Source organism: Carettochelys insculpta, chromosome 6, assembly GCF_033958435.1.
Source record: "Carettochelys insculpta isolate YL-2023 chromosome 6, ASM3395843v1, whole genome shotgun sequence".
Classification (NCBI taxonomy): domain Eukaryota; kingdom Metazoa; phylum Chordata; order Testudines; family Carettochelyidae; genus Carettochelys; species Carettochelys insculpta.
This window is the reverse complement of record NC_134142.1, coordinates 53,791,448-53,811,747: the sequence shown is the minus strand read 5'-3', so window position 1 is coordinate 53,811,747 and position 20,300 is coordinate 53,791,448. Positions and strand designations below refer to the sequence as shown.

Sequence of the window (20,300 nt, the reverse complement as noted above, 5' to 3'; positions counted from 1 at the left end):
TAGTATAATTAACAGGTTCAGCACATATGAGATCTCCTTATACAAGGAAGGCTTCATCCATGGGAATAAGCTTTATACCTGTCAGGGTTCCTCCCCAATCCATACTTTGAGTGCAGAAAGTGGGGTCCCACAAAATCTTTAAAGCATCTTGCCTATACACAAGCTTGCCTTCAAAATTTCCCCAGGGTCAAAGATCCCCTGAAAGGTAGCTACCACCACCCCAGTCCTTGGAGACCCCTTTAACCCAGGCAGGCACATTGGGGAATGCCCCCTTTGGGGAACTGCAGCCATTTTCTCCCCTCCACAGAGGGCTCCAGAACAAAAGCTGTAACACGATAGCTATATGGCCGATGGATGCAGACAGACCCTTCTTATGACAAAAGGATTGGATCAATTGCTTAAAAACAGTGATTTATTCGCAAAAGAAGAGAAGTAAATCATGGGATGCACACAGAGAAAACTGCACTCATCCCTCGCTGTACGAGCACAATTGGTTCCTAACTTTTTGCTTGCAGGAGAAAACTCGTAACAGGTACACTAAATTCCTATTAAAATATTTGTAAAAGACTCTGATTGGTTCCAAGTCCTCGGAGTGGCAGCAGGTGGTGCTGCTTTTGAAAGGTAAGTGAACGTGGGGTTGGGAGGGGGTTAAAGGCTGGGGCAGTTTGGGGCCATGAGCGGGAGGGAGTGTTAAAACCTGCTGGTGGCTCAGGTGGTGGAGGTGGTGGCGGCTTGTTCCTCCTGGCTGCAGCAGAGGTATCTGGTGCAGGGGGCAGGGGGTTTGGAGTGGAAGGGTTTGGATGGGGTGGGTGTTGGGAGCAGGCTGTGGGGGGGTTGCGTGGGGAGCTGTGGGCTGGAGGAATGTTGGGACTGGATGGATGGGTGGGGGGTGTGCGCGGGGAGTTGCCTACGGGGTAGTGTTGGGAGTGGGCCCTGCGTGTCTCCCCGTGCCCAGGCCAGGAACCCCGCAGCCGGCTCAGCTCCAGCCGCGGGGCTGCAGGTCAGCCACCGCCCCAGACAGGGATCTTGCAACTGGCTCGTGTAAGCGGGGAAGTTCACTCACATAGAGAACAATTTTAAGTATATGTGTCCCTTGTTTTAGCGAGTACTCGTAAGTAGAGTACTCCTTAAACGAGGGATGAGTATATTTCCCTGTGATTCAACTTAAAAGTTACAGGGGAAAAAATCTCAAGTCAAACACCACCACAAAAGAGGAAAAACAGAGTGGCCAGTCCAACCAAATTCAAAACAACCATAACCTGATTGTGTCTAAATATACATTTCCCTTTCACTTAAACCTCTATGGCTGATATTGCAATGGTCAGTCTATTTCTGATTTTCATTCCAATTGCCTGGGATACATCTTCTCTCCCTGGTCTTTCTCTCTGCTGTTCAGTAGACAAAAAGCCCCCAAAAGCTACAATTGTGTTCAGTTTAAATAAAGTTACTTCAGTCCCAATAGCTCACCTGGACTCAAGTTACCCCCTTCCTTGCGCTCATTCATGACAATACCCTTGTCATTTTTTTAATCGCTACAACAGTGGAGAAATCAATTCTGTCAGTATGTCTTAATAACCCACAAAGGGAGGATTCAGAACGCGTTAGAAAAGATTGACTCCTCAATGTAAACACTTTGAATGCCTTGTACCCTGCCCCTTGTTATGTCTTGGCAGGAAGGTTAAGGTGGAATGGATTTTAAGAAGTATTTTATTTGCAACTGAAATATACAGCTATACCCAGTTAGTGACAGGGAATCCTAAAACAAATTATGATTTTTAATAGGCTGCATCCTATTTGTAGACTCTGTCTACAAAGGCCCTCTTCCTCATCTGGGAGATGCAGAGGGTTGTTGGAGAAAGTGCCGACTTTTGTCGCCATACTGTTGTCAAAACACATTGTATGTGGATGCTCCAGCAGTTTGGTCGACAAAACTGGGGTTCTGTTGACAAAATTCTCCAGTGTAGATAACCACAGTGTTTACTGTGATTTTCTTTTAAAAGGGAAGATTTTGCTCTTATCTTTCAAGGCACTTCAGTCAATTTTTCAAACAATTTTTTTACCCACTCTAGTCACAAGTACCATCTAAGATTAGGTGTATAGCAGTCTCGCTGTCCCTGAAACAAAGGGTTCAGCTTCGCCTTCAAGACAGCCATTGTCACAGCAACAGGCAAAAACACAAAGTTCCAAAACCAGAAGTGTGGGAGGTATAGTACCTGAAACTACTTGCAACTTATTTAATTTCAGTGAAAACTCCAAGGGAAGCTTCAGTTATGCACAAAGCAATTACCCATTTGGAATTAGGCCAGGAGACTGAGGTTAAATAAAACCATTCTTCCAAAGAGTAGCTTATATTTATATTTAAGAGGGGCAGGGGTTGAAGGAGACTGTATCACTACAGTAACCCAATCAATAACTCATTTACTAAGATTTACATTATTAACCGAACGTATAATGTCACTCAAGCCACTAACCATCAACTGTGAGGTCTTATGCAGGGGAAAGTCATCATTAAAAAAGTTCCAGAAAGATCAGATTGGTTTATTCAGCTCTCCAATCTTTATACGCACGCAAGAGCTCTGCATATACTTTAGTTAAGGAAATTTGTATTTAAGTTCTGCTTCTCAAAATAAGGATAACCAAAATTAAAGGAAATTAATCTGTTCAATTACTCTACCTCAAGAAAAGAAGGCATCTGTAAACTGGAAAAGAAACAGCTTAAAATGTTAATTAAATTAGGTATAGCTTATTGGAAATTAGTTAAGGACAGGACAGACATTTTTAAAGAAGTTAGTCATTCTATTTCTGAGTTTTCTACTACAGTTGCTATTGAGCTGTATATTCAAGTGAACAGTTCAAGCACTTCAAAACTCAACTGCAGTTTACCGAACACCAGAGGAAAATAAAAACACCAGTGTTAAACATGATGTGGTATCCATCACCACGGTCTCACCAGAGAAGTTCAGCTCTTGGCTAAAGTGTGACAAGTCTATGGCCAAAAGGGACACTTGAATCTTCAAGCCTGACCTTGTTTATTTCACCAAGTTACCCCTCTGTTGAACAATATCATGTCTGAGTAAAGCATAAGTGGTCGGCTGAATCTGACGACTTCCGGTGATGGAAAATCCACCACTTCCCTTGCCAGTTTATTCCAATGATTAATTACTCTCATCGTAAAAAATCTGTACCTAATTCTTCATTTCAGTTTGCCTGGCATCAACTTTCAGCCATTGGTTCTTGTTACAATTTTCTCTGCTAGATTATAAAGTTTTTTGGTACCCAGTATTTTCTTCTGGTGCGGTTTTCACGCACTGTAATAAATTCACCTCTATATCTTTTTGATAAGCTGAACATACTGAGATCTCCAAGATTATGCCTACACTCCAGCATTGGTCAGCATAATTTATGTTGCTGGGGCAGGGACAAAACCACGCCTCTGAGTAACCAAACATATACTAACAAACACTCATGTGCACCGTGCTATGTCAGCAGAACTTCTCCCACTGACAGATTCTGACGCCCACGGAGTTGGCTGTTTTATTGCAATGGGAGAGCTGTCTCCCATTGGCATCGAGGTCTTTGCCAGAGGTGTTGCAGCAGCACAACTGTATCAGTACAACTGTACTGCTACAGCACCATATGTGTAGACATGCCCTCAATCTCTCAGTGAGGCACTTCCTCCAGCCCTCAAATTATTTCTGTGTCTCTTCATTACATCTTCACCAGCCTTTCAACTTGTTTGAAAAATGTGGACACCAGACCTATACACCCTGTTCTAATATCAGGCTTGCAAACACACACACCCCCTCTACACACACACACAAATCACCTCCCTACTCATATCCACTTTTCCTCTGTATATACAGCCAGGGATCACCAGAATTACATGGAGAGCTCATATTCAGCAGCTTGTTCACTATAGCCCATCAATCCCTTTCAGAGTCACTGCTTGCCAGGATACAGTCCCCTATTCAATAGGTATGGCCTGAGTTATTTATTCATACTTTACTGTATGAACGCATGCTTTTTCTGATTGGTCTCAGATTCCCAAGCAATCCAAATAGCCAGACTAGTCTGCATGACCCCCCAGTCTGCCTCATCATTTACCATTTGGCCAATCTTTGTCATCTGCAATTTTTTAAATTAGCACCAATGTTTATTCACTTTCCATTCACCGATGACAATTCAGGCCTAGTATCAATTCCTGCCAAATCACACTAGAAACGCCCCATGGAAACAACAATTCCTCACAGAGCATAACCTCTAGAGAGCTGTCAGACCTTCATCTACTTACAGTGTGCTTTATTGCAACAGTGTAGAGCTAATTTTTCATCAGAATGTTGTGCAATTAAAAAAAATACATTCCATCTGCACTAAGACCTGAAGAAGAGCTCTGTGTAAGCTTGTCTCTCTCACCAACAGAAGCTGGTCTAATTAATAATACTTTGTGTCTCTAACTTTAACAAACACAAACGTATAATTTCATCAAGGAATCAAATCAGGTTTGTTTGACAAGACCTATTTTCCATTTTGACAAGTATGAATTATATTCCGGTCTTTTAATTCTTTATTCATTGCATCCCATTTCCATTATTTAGGCTGGAACTGATGTCAGACTATCCAACCTATAGTTACCTAGGTCATCTCATTTGCACTCTTTGAATTCTGGCACAACAACATTAGCACTTTTCCAGTCTTCTGGAAGGATGGTAAAATACCTAGGAAACTAGCCTTGAACTCAGGAGGCATCATTTCCAGTCACTGCTTCTCCACAGACTTCTTGTGTAGCTATAAGGAAATAACTTAGCCTCTCTGTGCCTCAGTCCCTCATCTATAATATGGGGATAAACAATATTTAACTTCACAGTGCCCCAGGTGAGGTGAAAAAGTCAATTAAAGATTAGTAGACACTCAGGCATCACAATAATGGGTGTCATAAGCACATAAGATAGACAGTTTTTAATAAGTCTCAGAATACTGGGGAAGTTCCAAACCATAACATCAGGTGGCTAGAGATGACCTCAGCCAACTCTTATGACTCGAGTGCAAGTTATCCAGCCTGGTTGTTTTAAAAATATTTATCTGTAACAGATTGTCTCACATCCTCCTCAACTAGTAATGAAGTGTAATTTACTCTGTCATTCTCATATGATGCAAGTCCACCATCCTGCATCTGCCCAAATACAGAAGTGAGAGATATTTAACACTTCTGAGACAGTGGAATTAATGCATATAAGGCAGTCTACTAATGGGCTTGTACCATTGTTAGATATATTTTGTTCCTCATATTAACTTACTACCTTTAAACTGTCTAGCCGTGGATTTTTCCCCCACAATGTCTTTGGTTTCCCTCACCAATTTTCTACACTGCATAAATTCTCATTTATAATGCTTGCTTTCTACTTACCCCTTTTCCCTTTGTTTACATTGGTTTTTATTTCGAATTGTTGCCTTCTTCACTGAACTGAGAAGGGCTTTTAGCCAAAATAGAGTTCTTTGATTGTAGAATTGTGACTTTTGGATATTTAAACTCTTGTTTAAACTCCCAATTTCCATTCACATTTTTCTTTTTTCTATTTTCCTCAGCCATCTTGTAGAATCAAGTATTTCTATTAGTAGGTGGACACATTTAATATGGGCAAACTGAATTATTTATCAAGCCATGATCACTTGTCCCTAGGTAACTACTAGCCCTCTTCTCCTACTTCTCAAGAAACTCTTCTATTACACTGGAAAGAAAAGAAGAAACTTTTGTGCTACCAGCTGGGCAAAATTCCACACTCAGGGTAAAGTCACAAGCACACATTTGCAATCAGCCAAGTGACATATACTGAATAAGATTTGGACCACTTTCTCTCTAAAAGTACAAAAAGAAGAAATGCAGTGTATGAATCATAGAATGCTAGGACTGGAAGGGACCTTTAAAGGTCATCGAGTCCCTCCTGGCAGGAGCAAGTACTGTCTAGACCATCCCTGATGGACATTTATCTAACCTGTTCTTAAATATCTCCAGAGATGGAGATTCCACAACCTCCCTCGGCAATTTAATAATATAGATCACTTCATATAGGAACATCTAGATAGCCTACAGATAAGTCCACATCACTTGGGGTAGAATTCTGGAGTCTAGTCTAATCTCCACTGCTGACTTACTGTGTCATCTTATGCAACTCACATACTTCCTCAGTTTCCTCATGTGTAGTACAGAGAGACCAACACTCACCTAAGGAACAGGGTTTTAAGAGGCTGAATTTATATTTACAAAGTGCTCCCACAGTCTCAGATAAAGGAGACTGCTTAACGGCCTAGTCACGTTACAGGTATGGCACAGTTATGTTTCCTAGCACACCACTTCTTCAGGAGTCTCCTGAAGAACAATTCTCGATACACATACGCAAGGTGCTCAGTGGAATGCTGTCAGAAAACAGAGGCAATTCCCTCCCCCACTACATATATTTACTCTTTTGTTAACTCAAGTTTTAAAAAAGTTACTGTATTTGAATAGCTTTGGGATAAAAAGTTAAGACAGTGATTTTGCTTTGTTGACAAATCCTAAATGATGTTTATATCTGTTCAAACATTTCACATGAATAATTGTGCGTATATGGATTGTTCACACCAGCTACTGCTACTCACGAGGAACAACCAGTCACAAGGGGTTCCTGCTCACTTACTAAATGAGAAACAGCAGACAAATAGGAAGGCCAGATTCTCCTGATTTTTCAGTTCCCCTTTTTTTTGTGGGGGGGGCAGAAGGGGGAGCTAAATTTTGTGTATAAGACAAAACCCCTAACACAAGGGCATCTGAGCAGCCTACAGATGAGAATAAACTTTTGCCAAAGATTCTGCAAAATCTGAGACGATTCATGAACAATTTTATAAACACATACCATCTAGAAGTTTGCAAAAAGAGTGATTCCTCACAAAAATTCTTTTTCAAAAACACATGCACAAAGATATGTTTTCCCTCGAATCATGGCCTCTGCCCCACACCCATTAAAGTTACTGACGTCTGCTTTTAAACTGCAGTGAGGGCAGGATCAAGCCTTATATGACCAACAGTACAATGTTTAATGAGAGCCAGATCCTGCAAACACAGGGATGTATAACTCTTAAAAGTAGTCTCATTTAAGTTGATAGAGCATTCCAGAATAAAATTACACATATAAGCAAGACTGTGTCCCAAGATTCTGTCCAGAGCTGTAAAAAAGTAGCTAAAAAACTAATGATGAGCACTTCATTCCTCGGATCCCTGAAATATTTCATTTCTCATCTACAGCCATGGATTAACAAAAGAGGCTATATTTTATTTGATACAGCTGTTAAGCCAAGCTTTTTATTTCTGCATAGACAACAATAGGGAAATACTTTGGGAATGTTTCCTGAGAGTATTGTTGAATTACTGGCTGCATTTTCCTCAGCTTCACTGTCTCAACCTTTAACTTTCAACTGGACTTTTCTTTTACAAAAAAAAAAAAACCACCAGCCAGAAATATAGTTTTGTTGTTTAGTATATGGTCACTGCCATTAAATATTTTAATAGTTTATTCTTACCAGAGCATCCCAAATTAATTAAAAAGCTGAATTTTAAAGCAAACACTCTTCCATAGCCAGCAGCCCCAGGACCAGGAAATTGCCGAATGTTTAAATATGCCAGGTAATGATGTTCAACACCTCCCCCGCCCCCAGTTCTGGCTCCTACTCAACTGCAACTCCATTACCTTGTTGGTGGGGACAGCAGAGAGCCACTTGTGGAACTTGCACGTGGCTGCAATGCATGGGGAGCTACGCAGGCAGGGGGTACACTCTGGGCAGCAGAGCCACCGGCCCCCCACACACCCACCCCCACCCACAGAGTCTGCCAGAGTAAGAAGGGGATGTGTGGGGCAGGACAGAATGCCGGTTAATTAAGAATTCCGGTTGTTTGAATACCAGCTAAAACAGTTTACTGTACTATTATCTTATTGCCCTGCATGTAAGAGGATTTGTTATTTTAAAAAAATCCACAGGATTAAAAGAAAGGACCTTTCATCCATTTCATACTTCAATCTCACAAGCATAGTACCGTCGCACTTATATAAAACCTTTCAACTGAGTATCTTCTGCAATTTCACAAACAATAAAGGTGTTAGCTTCATAGCATCAGAAGATTGGGATTTATGGGCTATACTAGTCAAACTTCCCTAGTCCAGAACCCTCTCATCCAGCAACATCCACGGTCTGGCATGATTTTAACCAGATGTCCACTTATGTGTGTGGCTTTTCCCACAGTCCCATAAAGTTTTACAGCTACCAGTCCTGGCTCTCAGTGTTCTGTGTTGTTATTTAGCTGTAATTCACCCTTAAATGACTTCTAAGAGTACAATAAGCAGTGGAAGTGTTGGTAATGCTGTTAGCCAGTATTGATCTCCCATGGTTTGGCAAATTCTCTTGTTCAGCACTGGCCCAGTACCAAAGGAGCCAGCCTTGAGAGGTTCAACCTGTACGTACAGCGTATGCTATGAAAGGGGAACTCTCTTTCCTGGAAGTTGGGAAAGACTGCAAAAGATACAGAAATTCATCAAGCGTGCAAACCAAGTAAATGAAGCACTTCATTTCAGCTTTGCAGCCCACTTTTCCAAGAATAGTTTTGAAGTTGTACTTAAGATTCTTCCCTAGTAACAAGAACGAAGCATCCATCAAACCCATGTAAGTCTAACTATAATGCTTAGTTCCAGACACACATTTCATTAGGTTCTGCCACCCCTACAGTTTAGAAGGGGGGAAGAAACACCTGGCAGAGAAACGGGAGCCACTCCATCCAACTTTCGTTGATGGCAAATGGAGTCCTTCCATTAAGTTCAAGTAAGTCACAATGTGCGTTTTTCAAGTTTCAAATCACGAATTATATATGGATATTTTAGGCTCCAGTGAATTGAAAATGATAATCCATAGGCAGCTATTCAAATTGGTTTGTCAAGCATGAAATAATTTAAGACATTCAGCCTCAGATGCCTATTTCAAATGCTTTTGAGACCCTAAAACAAAAGACTTCTAAGTACCAGTTTGCAAATTATTTTATATAGATGGACTAGTCTTCACTCTGTCACATGTAGTTTCAAAAAGCCACAGCTGCTAATACTGTAAATAATATACTAATATTTTACATATAAATTCATATGCACTTTTAAGAGCTGTGTTTTAGAAAAAGGGAAAATTTGAGTGTACTAAAATAATCAGAAGAAAAACCATAAACACACTAAGAAAAAATAAACACACTAAGAGTTTTCAAAATGTTTAAGCCACTCACAATTTTTGAAGCCTCTAGTCCTCAGCAATTCCCAGTAGTGGTATCACAGAGCTATTGTTAATCTTAGATTTCCATCAATTATCATGAAGAAGCTGGGATATCAAAATGTGAGACCACAGCACATTAGTAGGTTGCAAACAAAAAGGAAATGTGGGAAAGAAAAAAAAACTTATATTCTTGAGAAAGAAAAAAAAAAAAAACAACAAAAAAACAAAAAACAGTTCCTGTAAAAATCTTGGGATAAGTGATGCTGCCTGTGACACATTTAGATGCCAGTTTTACCTAATTTGACAAAAATACAACTTAAAGTTCCTTACTTTAAAAGGACCACTTCCTGGTTTGCTTCTCAAGAACACAAAAGTCAAAAACACAGAAGAGTACTTTTTATGGTTTGTTGTTAATGGACCCAGATTCTACAGCAAGAGATGCACACCTATAAACACTAAAAAAAATAAAACTTCTTTACAACAAAGTTGAGATCATGCCAGTACCATGTGTCAGAAACTTCCATATCAGAGTGAGTTCAGGGGATATTAGCATCCACGCTGGAATTTCAACTTTTGGACAAAAGCATTTACATGCTTTTTGTAAAACATGTATATAAAGCTTTATAATCTAGACATTAACATCCAGGACCGAGCAACTGCAAATAAATATAAATAGCATTAAAAAGCCAAACAGACCAGCAGCGTGCTAACAAAAGTCAGACAAGACTAAAAAAATCCAGTTTCATCATATAAAGTGAAGACTAAATACTGAAAAGCAAGAGGAGTAAAAATAATATCCAAAAACTAATTTGTTTACTTCTTTACTGATTTTTAAAACTCAGTCCAATTGTCAAAAGAAGGCAAGTCCCATGAGGACCTGTTGCATAAATAGAATGTTACATCACAGAATTTGTGAAATTCCTTCCTGACCCTCCTTGTTTATAACACCAAACACAAAAATAGCTCTCATTTTTGTCCTACCTAAGGTAATGCAGATATTCAAGTACCAAATCCCTTTTTCGAATACAATTTGTCTTAATCTTACGAAAAGCTAAATACACAAACCTTTATAGATAACCTGACAACATACTACCAAAAGAATGTACTCTTCTCATAATTTTGGACATTAGAATGACCATAAAATACAGTCTTATAATTCCATATTCATGTATTTAGTATCAATGTAATTTACTGTGTGGTACTTAAGTTTCAGTGTTATTCCTTTTTAAATAAAATTAAAAAAAAAAAAAAAAAAAGACACCACTGAACATGACAGGCCAGGTTCTCTCTTGCAGCTGTGCTCTTCTTGGTTCAAGAATGAATTGAAAAGATGAGTCATCAATGGCACCCTGATTTGGGGGAGTTTATGGATATTTGTGTGGGCTGGTCTGGGCGAGCCCACGATGCCAGAGTTTTCAGAAACTCCTGGCTGGAATGCACAATGCAGGATAGGACATACATCCTCTCGTGGGACCTCCTGGGTTGGGGACGCCACCATGCCTCCCCCTCCCTGCCCCACACATTGTGGGAAATGACATGTACCCCCTGCACCCATGGCTGACGCAGCCCTATACAGGACACACTGACTCCATCCAGGGCATATTTCATGACCACCTGAACCAAGCATGGAACACAGTGGAACAGGCATTTGGGTGCCTGAAGGGGAGCTTTTTGTGCCTACTCACATGTCTGGAGGTCAGCCTTCCCAATGTGCCAGCCAGGGTGGGGGGCCTGCTGCACTCTCTACAATATTGTGGAGAGCAAGCTCAAGGTATTCATGAGGGGTGAGCTGAGAAGGCCAGGCCCAGCTATGAGCAGCCAGCCCCACCCCCATTCCATGACACCAGGTGCACTGGGACAGGGTGCAGGTCAGGGAGTCACTCAGGGAGGCCTTCACCCAGGGGCCCCATTGATCCTCCCCCAGTCACCCTCCTCCCTGGCCTCCCCCATGCACACACCCCTCACCGCTGACCCACCAGTGCACGGGACATGGGGGTGGTTATAAATAAATTCTTCATGCCTAACTGTTGGAACCTTTTGGATAATCTCAACAGGGTTAAAAACCAAGAGCAAAGAGGGGTGGGGAAACTATGTACACCATGTTGGGTGGGAGCAACAAACTTGGAGGGGGTACTGAGGCTGGGATGGGGGCCTTAGTTCTCTGCAGGGGTGGAGTGTCAGGAGCCTCGACAGCCTCAGGAGCCCTTACCACCCAAAGTCCAAGGTCTTCATTGGGGCTGGGATTGGGCCAGGACTACAGGAAGGTAGGGGCGGGGCGGGGCGCTGCAGCTGTGGGCTTGGAGGGGAGAGCTGGCTGAGTGTTCCGCCCTGGCCACAAGCAGCTGGGCCAGTTCCAGCAGGGAGACTGGAGGGTGGTTGGCTGGGATCAGGGCACTGAGGTCAGGGGCAGTGGAGGGTTGATGCAGGGCTCCCCAGCCTGTAGGCGGGGCTCAACTGGCTCCCGGATGGTGAAGCTGTGGCAACACAAGGGGACAGGAGATGATGACCCATCAGTCCTGTGACCCAGCCCAGGGGGCCGTGCCCCCATCCCGCCCACTGGCCTAAGGGGATCCCATTTGCTGGGGGACTCGCATGGGTGGAGTACACGCTGACTTCGGTCAGGAACTCCCCACTTCTTTCCTTGCCTGGGCATGAATACTGTGGTGCTGTCCATGGGGGTGAGTGCTGAGTGCTATGTGTGGCCCCCTCCAGGGTGGACTCAGACTGGGGACAGCAGCCGTGCGAGTGGTGGGCTGCTGGCTGTAGCAGGCGGGCCCTCCCCACATGCTGAGGTGGCTGAAGTGCACAGGTCCTACCTGAGGGTCCCTCCAAGAACTCAGGGGGAGGCCTGGGTGGAAGGGCCCAGCTGAATGACTCAGACAGGATGGCAATGAGGAGGGACCCACCACTGGTGATCTTGGTCTCCTGGTCCATTCTCCGGGGGATGCTGCTGCCTGCGGGTCCCGCCACATCTTCAGCCTCTGTCTCGGGCTCTGGCCCAGCAGTGTCCAGAATCATGGCAGGTGGGGGGGGCTGCCTCCTTTGCACCAAGGTCCAGCTCGTCAAAGTGGGGGCAGCCGGTGGGTGCTGCCCCCAAGTGGCTGGCCACATCCCAGGTCCAGCAGTAGGCCTACAGCAAGCTCCTTCATCTTTGTGCAGGCCTGGTCTGGAGCACAGGCAGGGCTGCTCCAGGAAGTCAGGCTGGTGGAGAGTCAGCTGAATGCTGCTGCAATCCAGTGCTGGCCAGTGGTATGAAGGAGGACTTCCTCCTCCCCGAAAGTCTGAGCAGGTCCCTCACCCTGGTCTCGCTCCAGGAGGGGGCCCTCTTCTTTAGCCCCTGGCTGGGGTCCTGGAAGCCTTCCAATAAATGGGAGGCAGATCCCTGGGGGCGCGCGGCTCCTGGGCACTGGGCATGGTGCCAGTGGGGTTGCAGCTGTGTCTCTGGCATCCCTGGGAGGGCATGCTGCTGGAGGCTTGTGCTCCCCCTGCAGCCAGCATACTCTCAGCTTCCTGCCACATGGTTTCTGGGTCCCTGCATCCTTAAACATGGCCAGAGACGGAGACCCCAGAGCCCCGCTTGTACTGGCAGGGGCGTCTCTGCACTCCAGCCAGCCAGCGCCATGGATGACCCCCTCTTTCGAAAGAGCAGACCTGATACAGGAAGTGAAGAACAATTTCAAAAGGTGGGCCGCGTTTGGACTGTTGACTGCACCTGTCCCCTTCTTTCCCTTGGTCTGGCCTGCAGTGAGGCTCCAGGCTTCCCTTCCCTCTCTCCTCCCTCTCATCAAGCTCTAGAGCTCCTGGGCTGCTGCATGTCTCCCTGCCTTGGTGCCCTGAGTGGGTCTGTGTGTCTTTGTTTTCTTTTGTTCCTCGGGGACTAGGATACCGAATTTGTTTCTTGTGTGGTTTGCTTGTTTTCTGTTTCTCCAGGATCAGGCCAGTCAGTGAGAAAGGGATAATTTTGTCTGGGGCGGGGGAGGAGTTGGTTCTCACTGTCTCTGATATTACCCCTCCCAAATTTTAATTTAGGGTAGCGTCCCCTGACCCAAAAAAAGGTTCCTCATCCTGGTCTTAGGCTCATCCTTTCAGGGTGTTGTGCAAGCTTCCTTTGAGATAGAAGAGGGAGCGGTCACATACAGAGCAATAGTTTGTGAAAAGCATCTGGCCACTTAGGGCCTCTCTATCCCAGTGTCTCTCAAACTTTGAGACCACAAAAACACCAAACAATAATATTTTTTTTTAAATGAGGAACAGCTATGAAAATTTTCTTCATAAACATATTTTGTCAGAACAAAATAAAAAGAAAGGAAACAGCAACATATACAGCCAAAACAAAATGAAGTTATTTAATCAGTTATCATAACAATGAAGTAGTAACATTATATATATATATATATATATATATATATATATATATATATATATATATATATATATATATATATATATATATATAGAGAGAGAGAGAGAGAGAGAGAGAGAGAGAGAGAGAGAGACACACACACAATCAGTGTTTTCTTCCAAAATGTTCATGGCACACCTGTGAGCTGCTCACAAAACAATGTTCCATGGAACATAGTTTAAGAAACATTGGTCTATGGTACAAAATTAAATCAAGGTACAGCCACTTGTTCCTTGATCAGAAGCCCTTCTGCTAACTGAAATGGTGTAGTGTGAGACACTAACAGCTAGAACCTTTCAGCCCGGTGTGAGCTGAAGCTTGGGCTGTCAGCACAGGGGCAGGACAGGCTCTAGCTGCATGCCTGGGTCAGCAGTGGGCCAGGGGACGGAGAGGGGAAGACAGTGTCTACTTGTCTGTACCAGCAGCGCGCAATAAAGTCTCCCTAGCAACACCTACATATGCACTACACCTGCCAGGTAGGCGGAGTTCTAAGTTGGAGGGAGGGTCTTGCTTCAGTGACTACGGCATCCTAGTGTAACTGCTGACAGTATTATGTTTATGTAAGTTGCCTTGTGTCCACCTGTATGAAAGACAGGGTATTTGGTCTTATTTTTCTGTGCGAGTTCATCCAGGAGTATAGTTATGGTCTAGTTTCACCCACATGGAAGTTGTTGGGGCACTGGATGAGGGACACCACAAGTTCTGATAGATGTCTATAGTATTCGTGTACCTTGAAAGTTGTGTTTCAGGGTGGGAAGGCATATCATCATAGCAGTGGAAATACAAATGCAGGTTGACAGGATCTGTTGTCACTCTGAATTCATATGCCCTGATCAGCATAAACTTAAAAGCTTGTCTGTCACCAAGAGAAGTTGGACCAATAGAAATATTATCTCACCCAGCTTGACTTTTTCATATCCTGGGCCCAACACAGCTACTGCAACACTACAAATTCAAGGAGGCTGCATCTACACTGCCCCTCCCCTTGAAAAGGGGCCTGCAAAAACAGTAGATTGAAAATGCAAATGAGATGCTAATTTGCATACCACTTGCCATTCCAGAACAGGTGCTTTCGAAATGCAAAAGCGCCATGTAAAGAAGGTTCTTTCGAAAGGAAGCCCCACTTTCAAAAACACCCTTCTTCCTAATTTTTTTCCGGGAAGAAGGGTGCTTTTGAAAGTGTGGCTTTCTTTCAGAGGAACCCTATCTACATGGCTATTTTACATTTCAGGAGCAGCTCTTCCAGAATGGCAAATGGCTGCCGTCATGCAAATTAGATGTTAAATATGCAAATTAGCACAGTTGTGTTTTGATAGGATGCATTTGCATGCCCCTTTTGGAAGGGAGGGACTGGAAGGGGCTCATTTATAAAGAAAGCTGCAAAGAATGTGGAAAAACAGAATTTTACCTTAACGCTCAACCATGAAGAATAAAAACATCACAAATGAGACTTTCATCAAAAGTTAATAGGACTGCAGCAATAAGTACACATTAGAGACAGATAAAGCACACTTTATAAGACTGCCACATAAATGGCAAGTATTTTAAGGAGACATCATTGGTCAAATACTTGCCTTTCACAATGGCCAAGAAGCACCTTGCCTTGAGAGTACACTATTTCACAAATCTTCCCACTTTTACTTATTGCCAAGTCAACGTCCTTTCCAATTTACTTCTACAATATGCAGTCTTAAACATACTACCTGCTTTCCTGCAGAACCACAGTCACTTTAATTGTGGTACCTGAGGTTTAAAAAAAAAAAAAAAAAAAAAAAAAAAAAAAAAAAAAAAACAACCCACAGAATTGTGAAGGCTGTTCCCCATTCTAAGTGCAGAAGGTGGGGCCTGCAAGAAACCTTAAAAATGACTTGCCTCTGCAGGCTTCTAGTTAAAAGCATCCCATTGGGCAGATCACAGACTCCCTGATCTTGGGAGGCAGCTGCCACCACCCAAGTGAGAAAACCCCTTTTTTTAGAACTCAGGAAGACACACTTCGGATGTCTCCCTGTGAGATAACCTTGAGTTCTTAATCATCCTTTAGGAGACAGCTTGAAAACAAAAAGAAAACTGCAATCTCTGATAGCTGACCTTTTAGTCTTAGATTTATATACACACAGAATCTCCCCTAGGACAAAGGAATCAAATCAAATCATAAAAAAAGCAATTTTCATTAATAAAATAAAGACAGCATACTTGTTAAGAAGCCTCGGCTGCTAGGTGTTCCAGAGCAACTAAAAGGCGTAGATTAAAACAGAGACTTACTTCCATGGGATTGAGTTTAAAAGTACATCAGCCAGCCTAAATCCTGCACCAAAACCAAAATAAAACCACCACCTGACCCATGACTGACTAAACATTTCCTTTTTACCCCCATACCTGTTATTCCAAGATTGCTCTCAAGGCCTGGACGTTACTGAAAACTCAAAGCCTATTTTCAGATTTAATCCATCTCTAGGTCTGTCCTCTGTACATAAAAGGATTTACTCAACAGGTGTTTCAATTCAAAATTCCCCCTCTCTCTCTTCCCCTTGGTTTACCTGGCTGCTTGCTGACTCAGGACTCATTTATCTCTGGGTTTACCTTCAGAGGCAATTCAGTTAAGTTAATACTGGGATGTCTAGAAAAGTGGTAGGAGCCCTCCCTTCCTTCACAAGAACTAGTTACCATCCCTGGGATACTCCTGAAAGGGTTAGACTCAGGGCCTTTTCTGAATATCCCAAGGTCTACATGGCCTATGGCAGGCTTCAAGCTTTTTCTTCCTTTTCTTTATGCTGTAGTTTATATTGTATAGTATAAACTATTATTTATTGTATGCGGTAAGCGTCTGTTTCCGTTTTGCTCCACTCTCCTGGGGCTGTGTGGATTAAACAGGTGCCTAGAAGAGGTTTTAAAACACACACAAAATGCTGTTGAATTCATAGTGATAAAATGTTGCTTTGCCCTCCAAGTTGTGTATCCAAATCTCAGTTATATGCCAATTCACAAAAAAGAAGACAGCTTAACTTCCATTTTACTTTCACCTTACTAACCTTCACACCCTAGGAAAAATGGATTCAGAAAATACTTGGATGGCTTTTCCATATACACTGTGTTGCTTTACCACATACACACTATAGAATTGGACAGCTGTTACCCAAGATTACAGCAGCCTTCTGCCTCCTGTTCTATATGCAAGAGGGGGGCAACATACCAGAGCTGGGGTGCAAATATTTGTCTCCAACACTGCTGAGAACAACTTTAAACAGACCACACCCTAAAGTGGAGGAAGGGAGGCAAATAAAGAAATCTACCACTACTTTAAGACAGCTCTAGAACATGCTGAAAAAATCAGAGTGACATCAGTAATTACAGTTATTCTATCTAGATTCTGCAACGAACAGGCTTTTATTTATTTCCTTCTAGAGAACATGTACAAAATAGATCTGACATGTTTGTTAGTGGTTCTTTGTGCTGGGGGGGATGATGATAGGCAGGAACCAAGTACATTCCCTTCCTACTATTTGTTTCTGAGTACTAGAGTGTAATCTATTAGACATAAAGACAATGAGGAATTCACACACTCCTCAGGGAACATTTCTCTTTTAAATATTCAGCTGGCTAAATTAATATAAAAAGTTTGAAGTGTCATGGGCCATCACAAAGAATACACGCCCCCACAAACAACAACAAACAAGAACTCCCTAAACAGCTAATTATTATCAAGACACTGTCTGTTTTCATATCAACACTTACTGCTGAAAAATGATGAACCTTTGGCTAGGGAAAATAAGTTGAACTGAGTCAACTACAAGAAATACCTACTCATCTTACGACTTATTTCAAAACACATCATCCTTTTATCTCTGAATGTAAATACTGTAAGAGCATCAAACTTTTATTTTACTTGTAGAACTAATTCCTAGAGAAACAAGAAGCAGTCAAGTAGCACTTTAAAGACTAGTGGGTCTGTCCCACAAAAGCTCACCTAACAAACTATTTTGCTAGTCTTTAAAGTGCTACTTGACTGCTTTTTGTTTTGATAGTGTATAGACTAGCACGGCTTCCTCTCTGTTACTAATTCCTAGAGGTAATGGGTTCCACATGCCCCCATCATCTTACTCCCTGGATTAAAGGGCCTGTTAAATTATCCAGTCTTGGCAAACAGCCAGGGGGAAAAAATGTAGCCATTTGAATACCTGGACATGGTTAAATCATCACAGGGGTTTCTTTTCTGTTTTCTCCTTCAAGGGGGATTTACTGTCTTTTGCGACATGGGGGTGAAATGACATTCATATAGCTGCCTACATCTGTTAGAACTCTGCCATTAAGAGGATACTGTAAAATTAAAGAAATGGGGGGAGTGAATGAACTGTCCCTTGCCAAACGTCCAGTGCTGTTTAGTCATCCAATTTTGTGACACCTAAAACACAGAAGAAAAGAGACAGTAGGTTTTAATGACCTCCACCACAGAAGTGTACTGCAGCCTTGATTAGAGACAGCCGCAGAGGACACTCAAGATAACACACAGCCCAGCCTCCAAAATTTCAGTTGAAAGTCTATTCTTTCTGGTGAATAGGAAGAGCAGAATACCTGGGGAGATGCCAGCACCCTTCCTGTCAAATGACCTGCCTTTAAGAGTAGTAACAGAGAGGTAGCCATGTTAGTCCATGCTCCAATAAAACAAAGCAGCAGAAATGTAGCACTTTAAAGACTAACAAAATGGTTTATTCCGTGAACTATCCTGGGACAGACCCACTTCATCAGATACTCGGATACTTCATCAGATAGTGGGTCTGTCCCAACAGCTTGTCACTGAATAAATCATTTCATTAGTCTTTGAAGTACTACATTTCTGCTGCTTGGCTTTAAGAAGGTCTTTGTTAAGTCGTAGAATGTATTGATACCAGCACCTGTACCTCACCACAAAGACAGGATAAAACCTAAGGCATTCCTGAGAGATAAGATGGAGGTCACATTCAGGTGACTTCAACCACAAAATGTAGCAAGAGAAGGCACAACATAACAGAAGTGAGCTCAATTCTCTTTTAATATGCAAAAGATTTCATTGTTGTGTTTTGGATCGTAACAGCACTATTGTTCTAGCATAGCAGAAACAATGAAACTAGCTTTAAGGAAAAGTGAGGCTTACAAACCTGGTATCACTACCCAAACAAGATGAAATGGAAAACAGTGAACAGGTAACAATGGTAAACAAAAGTAACCTTGACAATCACAAGTATTGTTTTAGCATGCCTTGTAAGTAATATACACAAAAGCAGTTTAAAGCATTACCTGCCCCTTTTTCACCTGATCCTTATTCTTGTAAGGCTCTCGCCAGTGAAAATGAGCCGAAGTGATCATTTCTAGACAGCATAATCATTTCTGGAACAATTCCATGCAACAGTCGCTGCGTTTGGCAGCCCTCCTCTACTACAGCAGAACCATCTGCCTGGGGGCTTATTTAGTTACTGAGTAGAAACAGAGCCCAAGGAAGCGGGCAGGTAATGACCACAGGAGCCTCTTTTGGTCCCTGCTCTTTCAAAGCCTTAAGAGCACAAAAGCCAAGGAGAGACAGACAGGGTCAGAGTCTGATCTCGTTTACACCAGTCGCTACCCCGATTTCTCCTGGAGGTGCGCCCAATCCCAAAATCTACGCTGGGGTGTCCTCCCCCGCCAAAGGAAACTCACGCCAGCCCATGTAACTAGCAAACACGTTGCAAGCAAAACAAAAGCCGCTGCACACACACGCCGCAGACACCCAAACTACCCGCCTGTAAATATTTAACTTCTGCTCCGGTGCAGCCACCGGGTACCGCCCGGACACCACGGCAAGAACTGGGCAACTGACATGATCAGACGGAGCAGCATCTGGCTCTCACGGAGCCTCCATCCCAGGCTGCTCTCTCGCTGCCGGGGGCCGACGGCAGCCCGGCACACCGTGATTTCCTAGAAAGAAGCCAGGCTGCGTTTACACGGGGATAACGCGCTCCGGCGCGGGCCACGACACCGCCCCAGCCCTTCCAAGCATTGCACCTGGGACGGCTTAAGCCTTCGCTTTCGGGGCTGCTACTTCTTCGCACTTGGAGAGAGACCAGCGCCGAGCGGGGAAGGAGCAAAGCCAGGGAGCAGCAGCCACTCAGCGGAGCCTCTGCAGCACCACGGGAACTTCAGGGCAGTTCAATTGCCTGCCTCGGGCTGCTGCGGCCAGCACATTACTCTGGAAAAGCAAAGCCTCGCCCACCCTCCGGGCATTACTGCAGCAGCCCGTCCACGCCGTCCTAACCGCGAGTAACTCTCGGCTGCAGCGGGGCAAAGCAGCACCGGCTGCGGGAACACCCACCTCTCGGCCCGGATCCGGCCGCGGCTGCTCCCCGGGCTGCGCGCGCTCTGCAGGCACTCCGGCCGCCAGCCAAGGAATCAGCGCGCCGCTCCCGTGCTCGCCGACTCCCGCCCCTCCCTCACTCACTCACACACACACACACTGAGCCTCAGCGGCCACCCAGCTGTCAGCCCAGAGGCGCGAGTACAGCCTCACGTGCGGGTGCTGAGCCAATCCAGAGCGCCAGGAGAGCAAGTTGCCCCGCCCCCTTCCTTCCCAGCCCACGTGAACTGTGATCGCTCCAAGAGCTCGCTTCATGGTCGGGAC

General features: G+C 43.8%; 1 protein-coding gene across 2 annotated transcripts in view; it reads right to left on the bottom strand.

The window, feature by feature from the left end:
• Positions 1-20,099, bottom strand: part of STXBP6 (syntaxin binding protein 6) — a 255,956-nt gene extending 235,857 nt beyond the window's left edge. Inside the window, exon 1 of one of the 2 annotated variants that reach the window (XM_074998823.1) lies at positions 19,995-20,099. The gene's annotated coding sequence lies outside the window, so the exon portion shown is untranslated. Of the gene's footprint in view, positions 1-19,687; positions 19,728-19,994 lie in introns of those variants that run through there. The other variant, XM_074998824.1, reaches the window with a different exon arrangement.
• Positions 20,100-20,300: the final 201 nt, after the last annotated feature.